Source organism: Biomphalaria glabrata, chromosome 14, assembly GCF_947242115.1.
Source record: "Biomphalaria glabrata chromosome 14, xgBioGlab47.1, whole genome shotgun sequence".
NCBI lineage: Eukaryota > Metazoa > Mollusca > Gastropoda > Planorbidae > Biomphalaria > Biomphalaria glabrata.
The window spans coordinates 19069519-19092476 of NC_074724.1; the positions used below are offsets into that span (position 1 = coordinate 19069519).

The 22958-nt window shown below is 39.7% G+C and overlaps 1 protein-coding gene across 3 annotated transcripts in view; it reads left to right on the forward strand.

The window, feature by feature from the left end:
• Positions 1–22958, forward strand: part of LOC106079159 (trissin receptor-like) — a 155401-nt gene that overhangs the window by 26691 nt on the left and 105752 nt on the right. The window lies entirely within an intron of this gene.

Consider the following 22958-nt stretch of genomic DNA (forward strand, 5'->3'; position numbering starts at 1 on the left):
TGTACTATAGAGAGCGAGTACAAGACAGAGCTGGCCACTTTTTGAACCTCGCGACCCGGCGAGCCCTAAGGCTCTAAGCCGCCACCGTGGGTCGCATCGAGGACAAGTAGGTACCCCGACAAAGGAGCGGTCGTGCCAGCCAGTGTGGCGCTTCGTGCGCTTCGACGCCCCGGCCGGCCATACGTGTGTTGTTTTTGCTGATTTGTTGCTGCTTTCGTTATCGTCGATAGCAACAGAAACCTTTAATGATCCTTCCGCAGGTTCACCTACGGAAACCTTGTTACGACTTTTACTTTCTCCAAGCGATCGAGTTCGAGCGTCTTCTCGACCAATTGTGCCGGCGCTTGCACGCCAGACCGAGACCAATCCGAGGCCCTCACTGAACCGCTCAATCGATAGTAGCGACGGGCGGTGTGTACAAAGGGCAGGGACGTAATCAACGCGAGCTTATGACTCGCGCTTACTGGGAATTCCTCGTTCATGGGGAACAGTTACAAGCCCCAATCCCTAGCACGAAGGAGATTCAACGGGTTTCCCAACCCTTTCGGGCCAGGGAGGCATACACGCTGATTCCTTCAGTGTAGCGCGCGTGCGGCCCCGGACATCTAAGGGCATCACAGACCTGTTATTGCTCAATTTCGTGTGGCTAAACGCCACTCGTCCCTCTAAGAAGTTGCGCCGGCGCATCGAGGAACCGGCGAACTATTTAATAGGCTAGAGTCTCGTTCGTTATCGGAATTAACCAGACAAATCGCTCCACCAACTAAGAACGACCATGCACCACCACCCACCGAATCAAGAAAGAGCTATCAATCTGTCAATCCTTACAGTGTCCAGACCGGGTGAGTTTTCCCGTGTTGAGTCAAATTAAGCCGCAGGCTCCACTCCTGGTGGTGCCCTTCCGTCAATTCCTTTAAGTTTCAGCTTTGCAACCATACTTTCCCCGGAACCCAAAACCTTTCCCGGAGGCCGCCCGCAGAGTCATCGAAGCAACTCCTGCGGATGGCCAGGTGGCATAGTTTATGGTCAGAACTACGACGGTATCTGATCGTCTTCGCGCCTCTGACTTTCGTTCTTGACTAATGAAAACATTCTTGACAAATGCTTTCGCAGTTGTTCGTCTTGCGGCGATCCAAGAATTTCACCTCTAACGCCGCAATACGAATGCCCCTGTTTGTCCCTGTTAATCATTACCTCCAGTTCCGAAAACCAACAAAATAGAACCGAGGTCCTATTCCATTATTCCATGCACCATTATTCAGGCAGCTCGGCCTGCTTTGAACACTAATTTTTTCAAAGTAAACGCGCCGGCCACCCGGGACGCTCATCGAAGAGCACCCACGGGAGAGAACCGGCAGACGGGTAGGGCAGGAGACAACGGACAGTAAGCCGGCGCGAGCCGGACCGCCCGCCTGCGCCTGAGATCCAACTACGAGCTTTTTAACTGCAACACCTTTAATATACGCTATTGGAGCTGGAATTACCGCGGCTGCTGGCACCTGATACAAATGTCCTGAAGGTCCGAGAACGTCCAGTTCCCTATTAAAGGACCTCTTGACCAAGGAAAGGCTTTTATCCATGGCCAGGATGAGGCATCGGCTCTTCACCAATCCCTCTGTCCGAAATCCCGCCTTATCCGAAACGATCATATATTCACGTCCGTTATGTCGCTGGACATGACCCACTTGAGCCCCGCACGAGTTTCCTCCTCTCGTACGAGGCCGGAGGCCGAGCCGCGTTGTGGCCTTTCGTATGCCTATAATGTCCCACCGAACCCGTGCGAGGGTCCATCACAGCGCGTATGGCCCCCGATGGGGAACGAATCGGTGGGGGGTTGGACTGGTTAGCGAGCCTTTGTTACATCCCTACCACGTGCAGTGTACAGTCTCTCGACCGTACGTGTGGTAGCCCACTGAGAGCTATGTGTGCTACCGTTCTTAGCCTATCCGTTTCCCCTGGCGGACGTTTCCACGGAGGCGCCACGCTGAGGCGACGGTAGCTGAAATTTCCACCGGCTGCTGGCACCTTCGATGAAGTCCAGTAGGGAATCGGCGCCGACAGGCGCCGTTCATCCCGTTGGTAGTTAGAAAGGCTTTTATCCAACCACCAGGCCTGGACATTGGGATTCTTCATCCCATGTCCTGTCTGAGGGCACCCAGCGGTAGACGGCCATATCGATTGACTGGGCCAGACCGGGCCGTGCCGCGTACACAGCGCACCGTCCCCGATGCTTCGTCACCCGCTATAAGTGTCAAGGACAGTGCTAACTGCGGGGAGCTTGTCTCATATTCCTATTATGTTACCGCCACTGTTCCGTGCGAGGGTCGCCAATCCAGCAATCCGGAACTGATGACGACACCCTTTACGGAACGGCGTGGCGGACTTTTTGGACTGGGTTGTAGGTTACTTGTTCCATCCCCACCCAGAGTGAGATAAAAAAAAAAAAGCTCACCCAGGGAGACCTACTAGAAGGCCTGGTTCGCTACTCGTACTTAGCCTATCCAGATCCACCCCTGGACGTTTCCACCGGAGGGCCACGCTGAGGCGACGGGTAGCTGGAATATCCTCCGGAAGAAGGTGCGCACTATTAGTGACTAGACTAGGAAGGATGTTGACATTATTAGGAGTATGAAGAACGATTTCCGCCCAAGTCTAGAGCCGATATAAAGAGGCTGTGCTCAAGGCAGATGTCCTATGTGTTTGTGATGTTTCCATGTAAATAAACATCTATGTCTCGTTGAGTTTTCTCCCTTAAGTTATTACAATATATAGCTCATCCTTTAAGGTCGAAGATGAGCATATTACTTATTTCCAATGAATTCGAAGATGGCTATAATGTTCAATACTCCCTTTAAAAAGCAGGTCACACACATGTCATGGATAGGTTCCAGCGACCGAGAGCTAATGTTTCCCAGCCGTGAATGTGAATATCAAACTCCCGAAGAGAACTTTTAAGAGTGTCTTTGCATCGCTTGTGTTGACATCCCTGAGAGCGCTTTCTTTCAAATCATAAAGAAGTCGTTTTGGAATGCGATTTTCTGGCATACGAACTACATGTCCCGCTCTTCGATATTTGTTTTTTTTTTTCTGTGGCGTGGCTACTTGTTCATAAGTGACAACTGTAGGATCTCAACATTTAGTCTGAGGACAAACCTGTTCATCTGATGATTTTTGTGTATACAGCCTAGGTGGACGGAGTGAAGCATTTGGATATGGCGGACATATACAAGTAAAGGGAGGACTAAAGCACTTTCAGTTTTTGTTGTAGATATATACACACTTGTTCTTGAGGCAGCACTGATACGTGCCACACGGAAGTCTACTTCGACATCTTGATTGGCATTTGTTAATATGGCCGATTTTGAGTTTGTGTTTCCACACAAACTGTCTTTGTAACCTCCTTTACATTGAAATTGAGACCAAATTTTTGGTGAAGAGGGACGAGCTCTTTTGAAGGTCCTCTTCATTAGAGGCATTTAGAACAAAGTCATCTGCGAATAGCAGGTCTCTGATACAGTCATATTTTACTTTGGTCTTCGCTTTAAGCTAAGTGGTGTTGTACTTTGTTTAGCAACACTCTAACCAGGATTTTGCCAGCAATGGATACGAGGGATATGCTTAGATGTTTTTTTCCATTCCTATATAGCTCCTCCTTTGTGGTCGAAGATGAGTACATTTCTCAAATCCTATGGACTCAAAGATGACTGCAAAGTCCAATGCTCGCTTTAAAAAGCCGTTCGCTTACGTGGCATGGGTAAGTTTGGTCAGTTGCAGATAGGCCTGCTTCTTTTCCCAGCTTTCTGTTGGTTCGGCGCTCTTTCACCCTGGCCACTCTTCTTGCTTCAAATCTCGAGACTCCGAGAGTATTTCCTCTTTGTCTGTGAGAAGTTTGTTTCCATCAGCGTTATGAACCTTACAAAGTTTTGATTGAATTAATATTTTGGCGGTTTTTTTTTGTCCACGTAAGCCTAGATTTTCTCCGCTTTTTTTGTGCTAAACTAGGAATCCTTCATGAGTCTGTAGTTTCTCTGGACCTCCCTTTTGGCATAAGTGTAGCGTTCTCTGATTTGGGGTTAAGGTGGATTGCACCGATGGGCCTTATAACAGTGTTGCTTGAGTTTTAAGAGATTTTCGATTTGCGTATTGTTTTCGTCGAACCAGTCTTGGTGCTTCCGTTTTGTCTGACCGAGAACACTTTTCATAGAGTACACAGAGTCTTTCAGTTTATTCCAGCTGTTCTCCACGTCCTTGTTCACGTGCAAGACTTGTGTTTCACTGTCTAGTTTATTGATAAGCTCTTGCTTGGTATCTGGGTTTGAGAGCTTGCCGACATCTAGGCGATTTGCATAGGCCTACTTACTTTCTTGGGGTGGTTTGATGCATATTTTCAACTTAAACAATATTAGGTGATGATCAGTCCAATAGTCCACTCCGCATACAGCTTTTGTGATTTAGACATCCTGTTTGCCACACTGTCTGACTATGAGGAACTTTATTTGATGACAGTGCTTGTATCCGGGATGCATCCACGATGTCTTTTTGACTGTGTGGCAACTAGAAAAGTGCAGCTTGTGGGCTATGCACATTTCTTTTAATAGTGCGCCATTGCTGTTGCATTGACTGTCAGAAACATATCTTCAGGTTTTTCAGTCAGATCTCACTTTGACGTTAAAGTCGCCCAATATGATAAGTTTTTCTGTTTTGTGTGTTTTATTTATTACAGAGTTCCTTGTACACTATATACCAGCCAACCAACTATTATAGATCTTATTATTATGGACACTGTATAACTACCATGATCACTCAAGGCCTATCAACTATGGACATGATCAGTCTATAATTTAATTGAAAGAAATATATTCTTGTTTTCAATATTATATTAATAGATTGATACAGTGGAACTTTAAAAGTTCTATAAGATTTCTTTCTATCCTTTTACTAAACTTTACGGTCAAAATAAACGAGGCCAATTTCCCTCTGCATTAGAGAAGTACACGTCCTTAAACTTGTGAAAATGACAAGAGAAAAAAAAAAGATGCATCTTTGAATGAGACCTGGCATCTTGTCTGACAGTTTGTTATGTGTCCCGACTGTCAGAGAAGAAGGTCAATCGAGTTTTCCTGTTAGCTTGATTTCGACCCGAGGCTTCCTTTCTTGGCAGTGTCTAGGCGAGAAATATAATTCTATCAGCGAGTCTCACAATCCCATTCTGTTAGGGTCTAGCCCTGGGGTTTAGAACAGGCCTTACGTTCTTTCAATAGTCTCTGTATTAATAGTAGGTTTTAATAGCTCATGGTGTCCCATTTGTCGTTTGTAAGGCTTATAATGTAAGAATAAGATTAATTCATATCATACATAACATAAAAAAATAACATATAAACAACACAGCATTATACAATAACAAATGTAGCAGACATAACTTTTAAAACAGACACAATGTACATAAAATAGCAAAAAATACATAATAAGAAAACATAGCAATCACATCATATATAACATAGCATACATAGTGATGGGAACTAAACTAAATTTTTTTAGTTAAACTAAAACTAAGTTTGAACTAAAAAAAAGTAATTAAACTTTTAGTTAATCACAAATTGAAAAAATTAGTTAAACTAAACTAAGAAACCTTAGTTAAACTTTTACTAACTATTTTGACCTTTTTTAAGGACGAAACAGCCAAACATGAAAAATATAAAGCACAACCAATCTCTTTAGCAAAATGTTATAAACATTTATTTGTGCACATGAAAAAAAGATTTAAATGTCTTTATGGGATAGATGTAGATCTTAATAGAATCACTAGAATGATACTATTATAGAAAGAAGTAATTGTCCAAGTTCTAATATAAGTTACCTTTAGAAGTAATGATAAAACTGCATGTTGACACTCTAACTAACTCTTGATTCTAGAATATTCTGGATCTAATATCTTCTACAAATGAAATGATCAGAAATATAATCTGGATCTAGAATTAGATCTAGCTACTAGACCTACATCAAATAATTAATATTTTAATCTAAACATAATCTAAGAAATACTAGTTACTACTACTACTACTAGATCTAAAATCTAGCTAGATTGAGTCTAGTAGATATCTTAGTAACTCTAGATCTAGAGATTTTAGATTATTATAATTATGATTATAACTAGATATGGATATGGGTATTTAGATCTATATACTCTAAATAAGTAATATAGACAGTAGATATATCTAGATCTAATCTAGACTCTAATTCTAGAATAGTAGAATCTCTAAACTAATAGATCTAGTCTAATAAAGTAAAGTAATATAGATTTCAATTAATAGATCTAGATCTATATTCTATATTAATGACTTATAATTTTAAATTTACATCTAGATCTAAGACTAAGACTACTAAGAGTTAGACTCTACCCATGACTAAAATAATTAAATATAGACTATTATGACTATAGATCTAATAGTAGTAATTGATAGACTAATTATCTAATACTAATAGTCTAATCTAGATGTTACTAGTCTCTAACTCTAGATCTATCTAGTAAAAAGTTTTAAAATAAAAAGAGTCGACATTTCTTTTAGATCTATAGTAAAGCAAAATTCTTTGCCTGCAGCTATACAGGAACACACTGGTGTTTAGTAAAAAGCAACAAAATGTAGATCTATAGAAGCAAGGAATTATCAGGATTTATCAAGCAGCGAAACTTGCTAGAAATATAATGAACACGTTTATTTTTCTCGCCTTTCAAATACCTTGAATTGGCGGGAATAGTGACCATTATAGGCTAAAGGTCAAAAGGCTTTCTAGTGACCTGTGCACCCTCTAGTTATTTCTCCTCTCTATCATTCATTTTATATATTCTCCAAATTACATAGATCTAAATATTTATTGGTATGTATGTTAAAAAAAAGTTTGCAAAATTTGTAATTAAACTTTTTAGTTTGCAACTAAAAAAATTAATTAAAATAGGATTTTAACTAAACTTTTTTTTTTTAAATTAAACTTTGGCCTTAACTAATTTTTTTTAGTTAAACTAAAAGTTAGCAACTTTTTAGTTAACTTTTGCCCATCACTAAGCATACATAACGTAGATAACCTATCATAACAAATAGAACAAAAGTATCTATCGCCTAATATAACACACATAATGCAATACTATGATATAAATAAAAAACATTTCATACATAACGGAACATGCACAATATCAAATGAAAGATATAGCTTACAAAACATATAACAAAAGAAGACAGAATATAGCATGCACAACTTACAATATTACAAATAACTTACATACCATAGCAAACATAACACACATTACATATTATGCAGAAAATATACATATTGAACAGGAAATGTATGTATGTATGTATGTATATATATAAATAATTGTATATATATATATATATATATATATATATACATTTTTTTTCGAAATCGGCTCTAACGATTTTCTTTAAAATTTCAAGGTATATGTATATTAATGAGGAAAACAAGTCTCAACTCACTGGCCACAAGGGGAAAACTCGAGGTCGACCGTTATATCGGTTTGAAAAATAGCAAAATTATTTTTGGCTCGAATGACATTTTTTTTCATGACGCCAAAGGGAAAAAATACCGCTAACGTCCCTAGGCTTACAGCAGTCAATTCAAATATTTCTTTGCAAACATGAACAACTTTGAATGAATCAAAAGACCCAATGGACCTTATTCACCAATCGTAAACAAACAACATTGAGTCACGTGCTTCTCTATCTCTTCTATACAAATTAGATCTAATTTTAATCAACAATGGTTATCACGTGACAGTTTTTTTTCCGTTGTCTTATCAACATTATCACGTGATCGTTCATTTTGGTGAATGAGGTCAAACATTTGCGCACCATCTTATTGTAGGCTCTCCGCAATTAAAGTGTAAACATAAAACTCATAAAACACAATAGCCAAACATACCTCTGCCTATTTTATTATTAAAATGCAAAATAAAAAGTTATGAATATTTATAAACTGCATTGCAATAATTGAATAACTTTTATTAAAGTGCAACTTTCATGCTTATAGCATTAACAGAGCACTACAGACCAATCTCTGTGGTGGAGGGAAGCAGGTTTCCTTGATGCCTTTATACAAGCCTTGTCTTCGAGTCGGATGATTAAAGAAGAATTCAGTATTTTACGTGTTTACGTAGCATCAGCTGCGACCCACATAGTTTGCCACATCCAACTAAAACATAACCATTATATGCCGGTGGTCGATTTAGATTCTCTTTTTGCCGTCTATGTCTGTCCTTGGCTGTGGATTTTCTTTTGTGTATCGCTCGGCCTTTATTAAAAAAAATCAACAGCTATCTCATTCTGAAGCCTTCTGCAGTCAGATACCCTTTTCTATGTCAGTTAAAGCTAGTTGGTGCCTAAGCTGGTCTTTAAAGCGTTTCTTTGGGACATCTGTTACGTCTACCACCATTCAGCTCACACACAAAAAGCTGCCTTTTGGAAACGCTCGTCCCCTCAGACGGGATAATGCTTTCTCCAGGGTGACTGTATTGGAACTTAAGAGACTTTCTTTTCTAATCGCCATGTACATTGACATTTAGAACTAAAAGAATACGAAAGCAACTTTTCGAATTGGGAGTCTTTACTCGATCCAAAATAAGTCAATATATTTCCTCAACAAAAGTATTCAAACGAGCGAGGCTCGGTCGCCTCATTCTGTACTGTGCAAGACATGACATACATGACACACACACACACAATCCCCAGAATGTATACACACAATCCCCAGAATGTATACACACAATCCCCAGAATGTATACACACAATCCCCAGAATGTATACACACAATCCCCAGAATGTATACACACAATCCCCAGAATGTATACACACAATCCCCAGAATGTATACACACAATCCCCAGAATGTATACACACAATCCCCAGAATGTATACACACAATCCCCAGAATGTATACACACAATCCCCAGAATGTATACACACAATCCCCAGAATGTATACACACAATCCCCAGAATGTATACACACAATCCCCAGAATGTATACACACAATCCCCAGAATGTATACACACAATCCCCAGAATGTATACACACAATCCCCAGAATGTATACACACAATCCCCAGAATGTATTGTTGTTTAGCAAACGTTTAACAAGAACTCCTAAACTCAGTAAAAACTTTAGCATCAAGAAATAAACAGAACAAACTATCAAGAATTCTTTTTAAAAAAGCCTTGTACGTGCCAGAGATCCTTGTATCTCAAGAGAAACAAATTTGTTGACACGTGCTTCCAATCTCTGCTGTTACATTAACATGCAAATTAAAGTTCCTTGAGAAACATTTTATATGGAAGGAAAAAAATATAAACAAATAAACGCATAGACCTATACTTTTTATTTAAGTGAAAATTTTAAGGATAGTTTTGTTAGAAAGCTTTTCTTTTTCTATGACAAACGAATGACTAAATAAGGACTTACTTTCTCATGACGTATAACGGAATTGAATGTAAATTTAAAAAAACAACCCACGATCATTATAACTAGATCTATAATCTTAGGCATTGGGGATAAAATAAAGGGTGAGGTAGAATCACCTCCCCACTCAACTGCCTCTTCCCGAAAGCGTGTGCGTGTGCGGACGTATTCTTGTGGGAAATACAGTGGTACCTGATTAAAAGTTTCTTTCCGGGGCTACATTCCATAACCCCCGACCCTTATTCTTGGAAAAGGACGGTAATATGTGAAAATATCTCTGTTGTTTGTACGTTATTATTGATATGACACTACATTCTTTTATTGTGTACACCAGCTTCTAATCTTAGTATCGATCATTTTAAATATAAAATTATCTAATCAACTTTATTTTTATTCAACCTGATTCTTTTGGTATTATGTATTATGTGTGGATAAAAGATAGAATTGTGTATTGTATACACTCTTATATTCATACGTCCTTTTATGAAACTAAGCTTTTACCTTCGCCTTTTCTATTAGTCTACAAAACTTATGGTTTTTAAAACGTTTCTCATTGTACTGAGTAAATGTGTGGACATTGCCTTCATATCTTGAGGGCTATTCACTTTTACATAGAATTTATCTTAATAATTGAATCCTAATCCTGGACACTGGTCAAGAGTTAGATGCTTCCTGTCACGTCATTTAGAAACTCTCTGGTAATGATCAATGTCCGCAACAGTCAATCTCAAGAATTACTAGAGTAGGCCGGATGCAGCCTGAAAAGAAGTCGGAAACTAGGTTAGTGGCTCTGTGTAAATTGCTGTGTCCATCCAGCTGGTCAGTTGACCACGTCACAGCCCTAAGTCACTGGTGTGTCTGTCTATTCTGTTTGGCATTCATTTTATATATTTTGTTGGCCTCCTTCAGTTATAGAACGACTAGGGTTCATCTCGTAGAACAATGCTTCCTATGACTGTGGAGCCCCAATCCTGTCCACATATAGCGCACGTTAAGGTGCCATTCGCTTGGTGACAGAGGAGCCGGCCATTTTTCGTTTCACACGCTATTCTTTCAGAGGTGCTTTTTGCTCTCCATAGCTTTCTTGGTCACTATCTCTCTCCACATAGTGCGGTCTAGGGCTATGTCCATCCAGTAGTCAATAGTCCACTGCTTTGAGGTCGAAATATCGGAAGAAGGGACAACCAGTTTTTCTTGAACCTGTGGCGAGTTGGGATGCTAATGTCGTTCATTCGGTGGACATGACCAAGCCTGCACCTGAGGCGTTTTCTGATGATTTCAGAGATGCAGGAAAGACCTGGTCGATCAAGTATCTCAGTGTTACACACTATTTCTTGAAATGGGATTTGCAGGATCCTGCGCTCAAAATACAAGCCTTGTAGACCTCCATTTTCGTCGCTATAGTGAGCTTCTGGTTTTTCCAAACTGTTGGTCCGAGTCTAGTGAAGGTCGCTTCAGCCTTCCCTATGCGTTTTTTAAAATCTTCTCTTCTAGGGACAGGTCATTTTGAACAGTGGATCCCATGTAGCAGAATTCATTTACGATTTCTAACTTTTCATCAATGACGATAGGTGGTGATGTTATAGCAGGTGGCCCCATAACGTTTGCGCTAATGGTTAGCCCATACCCTTTACAGGCCTGAGTGAAGCGGGACATTAGTGACTGAATCTCCTCCTGTGCGTGTACCACTACCACTGCGACATCCTAGAATAGAACATCTCTTGAAAGAATGGTTCTGATTTCTGATTTTCGTTTTGGCCCTCATTCTGTCACGATTAAAAAGTTTGACATCAAATCTTGATTGGATATACATGTCTTCAGTGGATTTGTCAAATGTGTAGTGGATTAGCAGTGAAAAAAGTATTCTAAAGAGGCTTGGGGCCAGGACTTTATTGTTTAGGCTAAAACTTTCGGAGCAGGCGCCTTTGAACTGCACAGTACCCATTATATTTTGGTGAAAAGAAACAGATTTATCATTTGTGTTTCTGTATGAACTTTCAAATACAAATGTGAAAATATTCAAGAATGAACTGAGGAAAAAAAAAGAAGATTACACAATTAAACCCTTCTCACTAAGCTTAGATTTAAAACGTTCGATCACAATTGTTAATGTTAATAACTTAGAATTATATCCTTAGGTTGCAAGCTGTCTCCAGAGAAATCTATCTCCACAGAAATCTGTCTCCATAAAAATCTATCTCCGTAGAAATCTGTCTCCATAGAAATCTATCTGCACAGAAATCTGTCTCCAGTAATGTTTCCTGCTTCTTCTCATGTCAATTGCTTTGAAATCCTGCATAAGGTGCCATTATTATGATAGCTTTTATATAGCGCTACTTTCATGCTTATAGCATGCTCAGAGCGCTTTTGGTCCAATCTCATTTCTGGACCAGTGGGGGAGGGGGTATCTAGGAGTTGGTTTTCCGTGCTGCGGAAGAGGCGCTCAGCAAACACAACTCTGCCCGAGTCGGGTGTCGAACCTCGAGCCCCTTTCTAGGTAGCCAAGCCAAGCCAAGTTCAAGCACACTTAGCCTCTCGACCACGCTTCGAGGACGTCCCTGTTCACGTTTTCCTCGTGTTACTTGGTGTGTGTGAGACTTTCAGTCGGAGAAACTTTCCCGAATACATCAACTATTTACGTTGGAACAAACGTGGAAGTAACACTGGTGACAAAATGTGTTGAAATAAAGAAATAGAAAATTTGAGGGACACAAAAATAATGGATAAATTTCTAGTGTTTTTTGTTTTTTTGGTTGACTGAGTGGCCTGCTAGCAGCTTTGTAAGCTCAAAGCATTTTTTATATCACAGAGCTAAAGTAAATTGTTACTGGAGATCCAAGTAAGCCTTTGTAACATACTCAGTATATTGATAACTTTTCCATTCATACTCTATACTCTATATCAGTGATGCCCAACCTAATTCGACCCGCGAGCCTTTTTAATTTCCGACACTCGTGTCGCGGGCCACATGAACGAAAAACGAATCGAAATTGACATGAATTTGAAACAATTTTATTTGAAACCCTTGGATCTTGTACTTACATTAATGAATTGGATATCTGAAGCTTATTTTTGTTTTTACGAGACAGAAAATTGTCTAATTTCTGTCCTTAAAATATGAGCAGCTTTGTAGCTACAACAACTCATTGTCTCTTTTTAGTCAATATTCTCATCGATCCTGCAATCCGTAGGAGTATTAATTATGATTACGCCCTACGCGGTATGCATTTAGTCATGCATATTAACCAATGACCTAAATTCTGCCAAGTCTCTGGTTTTCCTGGCTAGCTCAGGGAATCCATTCCATGCTCTAATAGCACTAGGGAACAAGGAGCATTTGTACAACTTTGTCCTAGCATATGGGACGAGGAATGTGCCTTTATCTTTGTGTCTTTCTGAGTATTTTATTAATTTTTTTTTATTTGAAGATTATGATTCAGTGTTTTATGTATAATTACTACTCTTCTTTTAAGTCTTCTATCCTGAAGGCTTTCTAAATGTAGTGTTACTCTGCTCTGCTCTCTAAAGGTGTTACTCTAGTCAAATGTGAATATTTATTTGTTATGAATATCACTGCTCTATTTTGTGTCTGTTCCAGTCTCTTAATGTTTCATGAACTTCTTAATGTTTCATGAACTGATGGGTCCCAAACAGTGGATGCATATTCTATTATTGGTCTAAAAAAGGTTAAATAACATTTTAGTTCTATGCTCTTAATTGATTTATAGACATGTCTTTTAATAAACCCTAATGCTTTGTTTAATTTTTTGATAGTTTCATCAATATGGGGATTCTATGACAGATTAAGATTATGATTATTTACAAATTAAATATCTTTGCTTATTATCATGTTCCACACAAAAAAAGATCCATTCACTTTTTCTGGTAGATTCTACATCCAGTGTCCCATTTAATAAACGTACAATTATTAAAGGTCATGGTACCAATTAACTAAAGAAAAATTGAGGGCCCTAACGTAAGTAAAGATAAATTTATCAACCTTTTTTTTTTGGATGGGGGATTTTCTACACTTTGTGCCAACATCTTGGCGGGCCGGATGGGAAACTCGTCGCGGGCCCGGATTTGGCCCGCGGGCCGTATTTTGGGCATCGTTGCTCTATTTCATACATACTCTATATCAGGGGGTTCTCAACCTGTGGGGGTCGATTGACGATTTGCCAGGGGTCGCCTAAGACCATCGAAAATATGGATTTTAAAATATTTTTTTTGTGTGTATTCTAACGTTTAAAAGTTGATATTTTACCAACTTTTTTTTCCCATTTGAAGTTGCTATTTCATTGTTATTGTCATTCCAAAATAGATGTTTTAGACAAGTAAAATAGAATAATCTTATACATTTAAATAGTTGCAGCATAACTATTTTGAACAGTTTTAAATTCATGTAAACTAATGCATACTGCAACCTTACATTTTTGTGGAAATCAATGGTGACGTCTTGACGAAATTAAAAAAAGCAATTTCTTTTAATTAATAATACGCCATAGTTTAATAGTACATGTTATTGAAGGTAATGTTTTCATTATGGAGCAAGCCATGACAAAAGTTCTCGCACAAAAAAAAGTTGAGAAAAAAAAATATAAAGTGGATATGGTTTGACATCACTAGTTGAAGCAGAACTTGAAAAATCCCAGTGCGTTATTTGTAACGAAGTCGAATGTATGTAGCCGAAATAAATGCAACAACATTTTGATACTCAACATACGAGCTTTGTCGAAGGATATTAACAAAGGCACTGCCACAAGAATTACAAGTAATTAATAGCGTCACTGCATGGATCAAATGTAACATGGCTTGATTCGTCTGAAACAATCTGATCCTTCAAAACGAAAGTTAGAATTGGCAAACGAAAATAGAAGAAAAAAATATCAATATGTGAGCAGGTCAGGAGGCGCTACTGAGTGAGACCTTTTATCTGCTCAACATTTATTCATTATTTACAGTAGGCAGGTGGTAGCTCTACTGGGTGGGCCCAATCTGTGCACCTCAGTCTGCCGACCAAGGGGCTAGAGTCGCCTAAGCAACCAGACAGCACGATTAAACTAAACTAACTAACTAAAGCAAGAGACAGACTTTATTGGATGCTATCTTACTAGATTTTTCTAAGGCTTTTGACAAAGTCCACCACCATAGTTTGCTTAAAAAATTAAAATATTTCGGCATTAATGGTCCACTGCATCAGTGGATTAAAGATTTTCTGATAGGGAGAGAACAAACTGTAATAATAAATGGCTCTAAATCAACACCGATAACAGTAAACTCAGGTGTACCTCAAGGAACAGTCTTGGGTCCACTACTATTTTTAATTTACATAAATGATTTACCAAATTGCATTACTTCAGGAACAAAAGTCAGATTATTTGCAGACGATTGCATAATATATAGAACAATAAAAAACAACACAAGACACAGATATTTTACAAAGAGAATTAGATGAATTACAGAAATGGGAATCTAATTGGAGCATGTCTTTCCACCCAGAAAAATGTCAGTTGTTAAGAGTAACAAAAAAACTAAAACAAATTAATTCCACTTATCTTATTCATGGCAAACCAGTAACACAGACTAAAAACGCAAAATACCTAGGTGTTATAATAAATGAAAAACTATCATGGAATCCACATATTGATGAAACTACAAAAAAATCAAACAAAGCATTAGGATTTATTAAAAGAAATTTCTATAAATCAAATAAGAACATAAAACTAAAATGTTATTTAACCTTGGTTAGGCCAATAATAGAATATGCATCCTCCGTTTGGGACCCCTCAACTCAACAAAACATTAAGAAACTGGAACAGACACAAAATAGAGCAGTGAGATTCATAACAAACGAATATTCACATTTGACTAGAGTAACACCTTTAGTAAAATCACTAAATTTAGAAAGCCTTCAGGACAGAAGGCTCAAAAGTAAAGTACATACATAAAACACTGAACCATAATCTTCAAATACAAAAACAAAAAATTTAATAAAATACTCTGATAGACACAAAGATAAAGGCACATTCCTCGTCCCATATGCTAAGGACAAATTTGTACAAATACTCCTTCTTCCCTAGTGCTATTAGAGCATGGAATGGGTTGCCTGAGCTAGCCAGGAAAACCAGTGACTTGGCAGAATTTAAGTCATTGGTTAATATGCATGACTAAATGCATGACGCGTAGAATGTAATCATCTTCTTTTTGGAAGTAACGTCTGTATTATATAAGATAAGAAGATAAGAAATGAAACTTTATTTACATAAAAAATAAATCAATAATCAATCATATATATACATACACTAAAGTTGAATAAAAGAACCATACCTATGCAACTAACAAAAATTCAACACTAATCACCCAACCAGAACCAACTATAATAACTAATCAACCACTAACTAAAACCCTCTAATCTAGAATCTACAATATTCTACCACTAGTACAAGCAACACTAACAAACTAACCATCAACTAAATTACCCCAACACTAAACTCACTAAACCCAATAAAATTTACAACAAAAGCATCAATCTAGAGTCTAGACAGAGGCAGCTGTTTGGCAGCTATTTATTTGGCAGTAAGGCCAAGGCAGTAAAGCAGGCAGTTAGGCAATAATAACTGCGGCAAAAAGTTAGGCAGGAATTATAGCCTTCAATTACAAATATAAACAAACATAAGACATATGAAAAAAAAATAGAATAATCATTATAATGGATTAGATCTAGACTAACACATACTCAAAACAATATACGCAGGTAATAACAATCACCTTCATTTAGCTAATAAAAGTCATACATTAATGATACCTAATTAAAAGCCTACGCCACAACACACGTTGGGCCAGACAACAATAACATAAATCTAGGTCTAGGCTCAACAAAGCCGCCATTATGGGTAGGACGCAGCCATCTATTACCTTAAAAAATAAAATCAGAAACATGCCAACTTGTTAGAGCCCTTATCCTAACAATATTATAATATTAATAAAAATACTTTTAGAAACAAAAGATAATAAAATATTTACAAATAGACATAGTATAGAAAAACAAAAAGGGGATCATTAGGGATGGCTCCGGGGGGGGGGGGGGAGGAGGTGACGCTATCCAGATTAATGGAGCTTCCGGTTCCATCGTAGACAATGGCTAAGTAATTAAGCCGGTGATGCACGGCACTAATCCGTTTACATCAAAACAAATAAAACAAATCTAAAAACAATCAATCCTAATTAAAAATAACTAAATTAAAAATAAAACAATTCCTCAACTTACAGGCGGTCCCAGCTGAAATTACACCACACAAAAATAATTTAATACAGGCACCACTGTCAGCACTGACCACTGGTCAAGATAAAAGAGAGCTTAACGTGGTTCCTGAGCTCGCTATAACTGGTCAGCACGAACATATCGGAGAGCATGACGTCACGCTAATTTTCTAAAACTAAACTAGACTACCAATTTCCCTAATTTGTACCTAGCCATACACAACAATAAAATCTAGCAAATTACTAAAGACACTGACTACACAACATTATATACCAAATTAAACAGCATTAAAAAGAGAATCTTAAAAATTAAATCCTACAAAAATACAAAAAAGGAAGATAAAAAGTTATTTGTATTCTAAACTCATATGGGGGCTCTATACCGTTTACATATATACATACATTGGTTCGTGCAGTGGCGTGTCTTTCGTGTACACAGGGGACAATGTTTGTCCCCAAAAGTCTCAAATATTCTCATACTGCCCCCCCCCCCCCCAACCCGTATGATCAAAAGACTGAATTTTGTGTCGTCTGTTTTTCGGGCTGTGACGTTTAGATGAAAAAAAAACCCAACAAGAACAACTAGATAAACTTTTGAAAAGCTAGTATCTCATTCTGGGAAAAAAATGTAATGTAAGTAAGAAATCTCATTATCGATAATAAATTGGGTTAGGGTTAGGTTATTACTTTATACAGTCAGAACAAATTCATAGCTTGAATATTCTATGGGCAGGTCTGGTGGGATAACACAAACTCTCTTTAGAATCTTGTTTGTATCTTGTTTTCAGTAGATTGATTAGCTTATATATGTACATAAAAAGGTTCCATTCAAAGTGGGTTTGACTTCGAAAGATGATAGAACACGGTCGAATCTATCTATCTAAATCTAGATGTAGAGATGATATATAACATAATGACACCATATCTCGCCTCTAACCACTGGTGGATCCGGGGGAGGGGTGCGGCATGGGCGATCGCCCCCCCCCCTTACTCGGCCGAGGGGGGGTCGGAAGATTTTTAGTAAAGAAATCACACAATTTGTATACGAATTTATTAGTTATGTTAATAATGTATACTAGTTATTTATATTTCAACCTATTTTTAGATTATTTCGTCTCCCCCCCCATAGTATGTTGGCCAATTTGGTGGGATGGGGAGGTGGCAATGGCATCAATCTTGTTAACGGAATCAATTAAATATCTATATTATTAAAACTTGTCATTGATATTTTAAACGATCTTTATTTTATGTCGTTACCTTGCTAGCCGGTTGGGTGGGGGGGGGGGGCGAATATATCTACTGCCCTTCCCACCTAAACCCTTTGAGGGGGGCGGTTCTACTTTTAATTAGAAATCATAGTTTGTGAACAAAATTAGCTTAATTACAATATATTTTTTATATTATGTCGCTACACTTCTGGATCTTAACCGATTCGGTAATGTAGGGGTGGGGCGATTGCTTCTACTGCCCTCCCCACTCTAGGCCTCTGAGTGCTGGGAAGGCGGTCCTATTTTTATGGAGAAATCATAGTTTGTGAACAAAATTAGTTTTAAATATCTATATAATATAAGCTGCATATTGATGTTTTAACCCCTTTGTATATTATGTTTCACACACACACTGATCTCAAATTTTATCATTAGTAAATATAAAATGAGAAAGGGTTGTACCAGGTGGGAGAGGCGATACATGCAATCCCCTTCCGCCCATCGGACAAACCAATACTTTTTTCTTTTTGTATTTTAGTTAAGAAATTACAAATTTTAAAAGAAAGTGTCACTAATATAATTTGTATATGCTATAAATTAAATTATTTTATCGAGTTTTAAAATAGAAAAGTCAAATATGGCGACAGAGTTTATGTAATTGCACACGAATTTATCTTTGTTATTTTAAGAAAGACTTTGTTTTGGAAAATTTAGAATTCATACCAAATTGTTCAGGATAAGAGTAACAATTGAGATGAGTTCTGAACCCAAATATTATTTTCCTAGTCATCTTTTTCCAACCTACTGATATATTTTTTTGTATAATAAAATGTGGGACCATAACTAACCATATAGATTTCCATTATCAAAATGCAAAAAGTTATTTGATTCACCTACTTTCTCATCCCACTACCGCATTTTTTGTTTAGAGCTTCGAATTCTAGTTCTGTAACAAAACAAAGTTACAAACATGCCTATTGAACAAGATGTATCACTTACAAATGAGCTTTTTAAAAATATTTTTAAATAAACTTTTAGATGTCAGGAGAATGCGTTTCTGCATATAAGAGCCACTGGCGGATCCCGAAGGTAGGGGGCGGGCGAATTTTATTATAGAATTCACACAATTTGTATACGAATGTATTACTTATGTTAAAAATATATACTAATTATTTATATTTCAACCTATTTTTAGATTATTTCGCCCCCCCCTCTAGTTGTTGGCCGATTTGGTGGGGTCGAGTGGGGGAGATGGTATCATTGCCGCCCCCCCCCTCCATACACTTTCGAGTGGGGGGGCGGTCCAATTTATTTGTAGAAATCACAGCTTGCTAACAGAATCAATTAAATATCCATATGACTAAAACTTTGTTATTGATTTTTTAACCGATCTTTATATTATGTCGTTCCCTGTTTGCCGATTGCTGGGGGGGGGGGGGAGGGAGGTGAATACCTCTACTGCCCTTCCCACCTAAACCCTTTGAGTGGGGGGGGGGTCCGTTTAATAAATTAATGCTCTGGAACATTTTGCACATTGTCTTCTAGGCACTGGCGGATCCAGGGGGGGGGGGGCAGTAGGGGCGATCGCTCCCCCATTCGGCCGAACCCCCCCCCCCTCGCGAAGGGGAGGGGGAGGACGAATTTTAGTATAGAATTCACACTATTTGTATACGAATTTATTACTTATATTAATAATATTGTTATAAACTTGTTGGTGGCACAGAGAGGGGTAGTGGTGTGTGTGTAGTCAGCCGACGCAAATCGCCCCAGGCCAGCACTAGACGAGCGGTCAACCGTGACGAGCTACGACGGTCAGCCGAGTCGAGTGTCAACAGGACAGTTCGGGAAGGATCACCGTCGTGAACAGAGCTCAGGAGCGTCACGAGAGTTGTAGTCATCTGACCACCTAGAAACGTCGAGCGGCGTTCTATCCGATTCAAGAAGGCCAGTAGGGACCCTATATAAAAGCGGAGGTGACGCAGTCAAGACGGTTCAGAGCCCGGTTCACTACAGTCCGGTCGACTACAGCACAGTTCAGCGTTGTGGTTCTGTACGGAGCATTACGACGGTTCAGTGCGGAGTACTGTCAAGTACAGTTGAGACGACTGGCGTCTTGATCTTGGTCTGCGATCGAGTCCGACACAACGAGCCTAGTGTGTGAAGTCAGTCCTGATCTGTTGAACCCAGTGCAAGCCCGGAACGAGACGGAGAGGCCAGTGCAAGAGTTGATACGGCGGAACGGTGTTATTGGAGAGAAATTTGTACAGTGTACGTGTTGCCAATTGTACAGTATTGGCTGTTATTTATTGACAATTGATATCAAACTTTAACGTTACTTTGGAGCCCGGAAGTTGTCAAGTTCTTTAAGTTGGTGGTGTATGGTGCAGTTTGCAGAGAGCCTGGATAGTGAGATTCGTAACAACTGGTGTCAGAAGTGGGATCGGATCGGAATCGGATTGGATCGGATCTACTATGGCTCGTCTGAAACTGCTGTATGAACTTGAATTCAGAGAACTGAAGCAAGAACTCCGTGGACGAAGGCTGAAGACATGTGGAAACAAGGAAGCTTTACAAGCACGCCTCCGAGAAGACATTTTGGAAGAAAAAGAAGATCCGGACACATATCTTTTTAAAGTCGAACCTAACTTGCTGGAACAGCTCACCAGTAGCATGCAGCAACTGATCACCAGTACCAGTATCATGCAGGAACAGATGGCAGCTATGCAAGAAGAGATCACCCATAGCAAGCAAGAGCAGATGAGCGCCGTACGAGAAGATGTTCGTGCCACGAGTACAATGTGGAACATGTTGAATGAACAGATCTGTTCCGGGCTAGAACAGATGTATACTTCGGTGAAAGACGTGGTAGAAACCCCATGCTGCCAGAGTGATTTGAAAGATGGGGGAGCCGCACCATCATTCAACGTCGAACTACAACCCATCCAAAGCCTTGAAGAAACAGGCAGAAACAAGTGTAGTGCTGATGAAGATTGTGCTCTCAACGAGAAGCAGAAGGAGACTGATGAAGAAACGAGAAAAGAGACCAATAGTTTGATCAAAGGTTGTGCTGCAGATGTGCCTGATATGAGCAAATCAAACAGCAAGAGAGATCAAGTGAATGTTTGCTCCGCGTCCAAGCATGTTGCTGAGAAACGTTTGCAAATTGAAAGTGGCCTACAAAGGTTGGACCCTACTGACGCTTGCCCAGATTCTAAGACCAGCGAGAGAAGCCTGATGGTGACCTTAAGAACCCAATGAAATCTGACAAAGCTGTTGAGGGACATTTGCAAGCTGAGAGATACCAGCCAGGTCCGGACCCAACAGACGTTGGTCCAGCTGCCAAGACTGGAGATGAAAGTCCTGATGGTGGTAAGAAAATCTAAGAAAATATGACGTTGAAGTTGATGGACATTTGCAAGACGAAAGTCATCGACAAGGTCTGAAACCAACAAGCGATTGGCCCGATACTGAGACGAGAGAGAGAGGTCCTGATGATGTTGAAGAAAGCCGAATGGAGCCTGAGGCCTAAGATGAAGTTGAGTGTTACCAACCTGCCCCACGAGCATGCCCTTCAGACACGGCTGAAGATGATGACTTGTCCCACCATTCCCTGTCCTGTGGATTTGAAGCCCATCCCAGTCCTTCTTCGCAAAGCCCTATGAATCCACCTCTTTTGCCAACGATCTTGGTATCCCCAGCCCTTACATCCAAACCTCTCCATGTGTCAAGCGGCTGCCCTCAATACCGAACAAGAGAGTGATGCTACCACGACATCACTGCAGTCACTCGAAGACCAATTGGCGGAGAAGAAGAATGCGACTTTTCCTGAGTGCAACATGAATGACGATGCGCTCACGACATCAATGCAACCAGATGAAGGCTAACTGGAGGAAAAGAAGAAAACGTTTACTAAATTCAAAGTGGGTGGCGATGAAAGCACGACGTCGAGGCAAACAGGTGAAGGCCAACTGGAGGAGAAGAAGGAAGCTGACTACAACATGGATGGCTCCATCAAGCTCAAGAGGCAAGCCAACTGCCACCGATCAACCCCTTCTACAGCGATGAAACTTCACAGCCAATGCCATGACGTTGATTTGTCCGGGACGGACAGATCTAAGGAGGGGGCAATGTTATAAACTTGGTGGTGGCACAGAGAGGGGTAGTGGTGTGTGTGTAGTCAGCCGACGCAAATCGCCCCAGGCCAGCACTAGACGAGCGGTCAACCGTGACGAGCTACGACGGTCAGCCGAGTCGAGTGTCAACAGGACAGTTCGGGAAGGATCGCCGTCGTGAACAGAGCTCAAGAGCGTCACGAGAGTTGTAGTCATCTGACCACCTAGAAACGTCGAGCGGCGTTCTGTCCGGTTCGAGAAGGCCAGTAGGGACCCTATATAAGAGCGGAGGTGACGCAGTCAAGACCGAAGCAGGACGTTTTGGCGCCGCCGTTTTGGCGCCGCCGTTTTGGCCCCGCCGTTTTGGCGCGAAGGTTGTTTTGGCGCCAGCCGTTTTGGCGACGGGACGTTTTGGCGCGATATACATTATGTACGTTTATTGTATTATTTCTTTTAAAAGAATTATTCATATCTATGTTTTGCATGAGTGTTTGTGTTAAGACATATTTTTCACGTACTAAATGTAAATGTGTGTTTGTGTAGAGGTAGACTTTGGGCCGCTCTCGGAATTAAAGATTAAGGATTATAAATTCGCACCTAGGGATGTCAAGTGGAATGCTAGAAACAGATTATCGTCTTACGCGTGAGAGTGGGGAGGGGTAGAGGAAAGAGTATATACAAGGAGTGAAATGTGAGCAGAAGAGAGGGGATAGGTGTCACATGTATTGACCATTCCCAAGGAGATGATCGCCAGACGCATGATGCCAACGACCAGTGCTCGGTGCTGGTCTTGTCTTCATTTGTTTAACTCTACCTGCGTCAATGCGAGTTGTGTCACCCAAATCACCCCTACCCAATTTCTCAAAATATATCTTTTCAAAGTATCTTAGTGTCGTGAATTTGTTTCTATCTA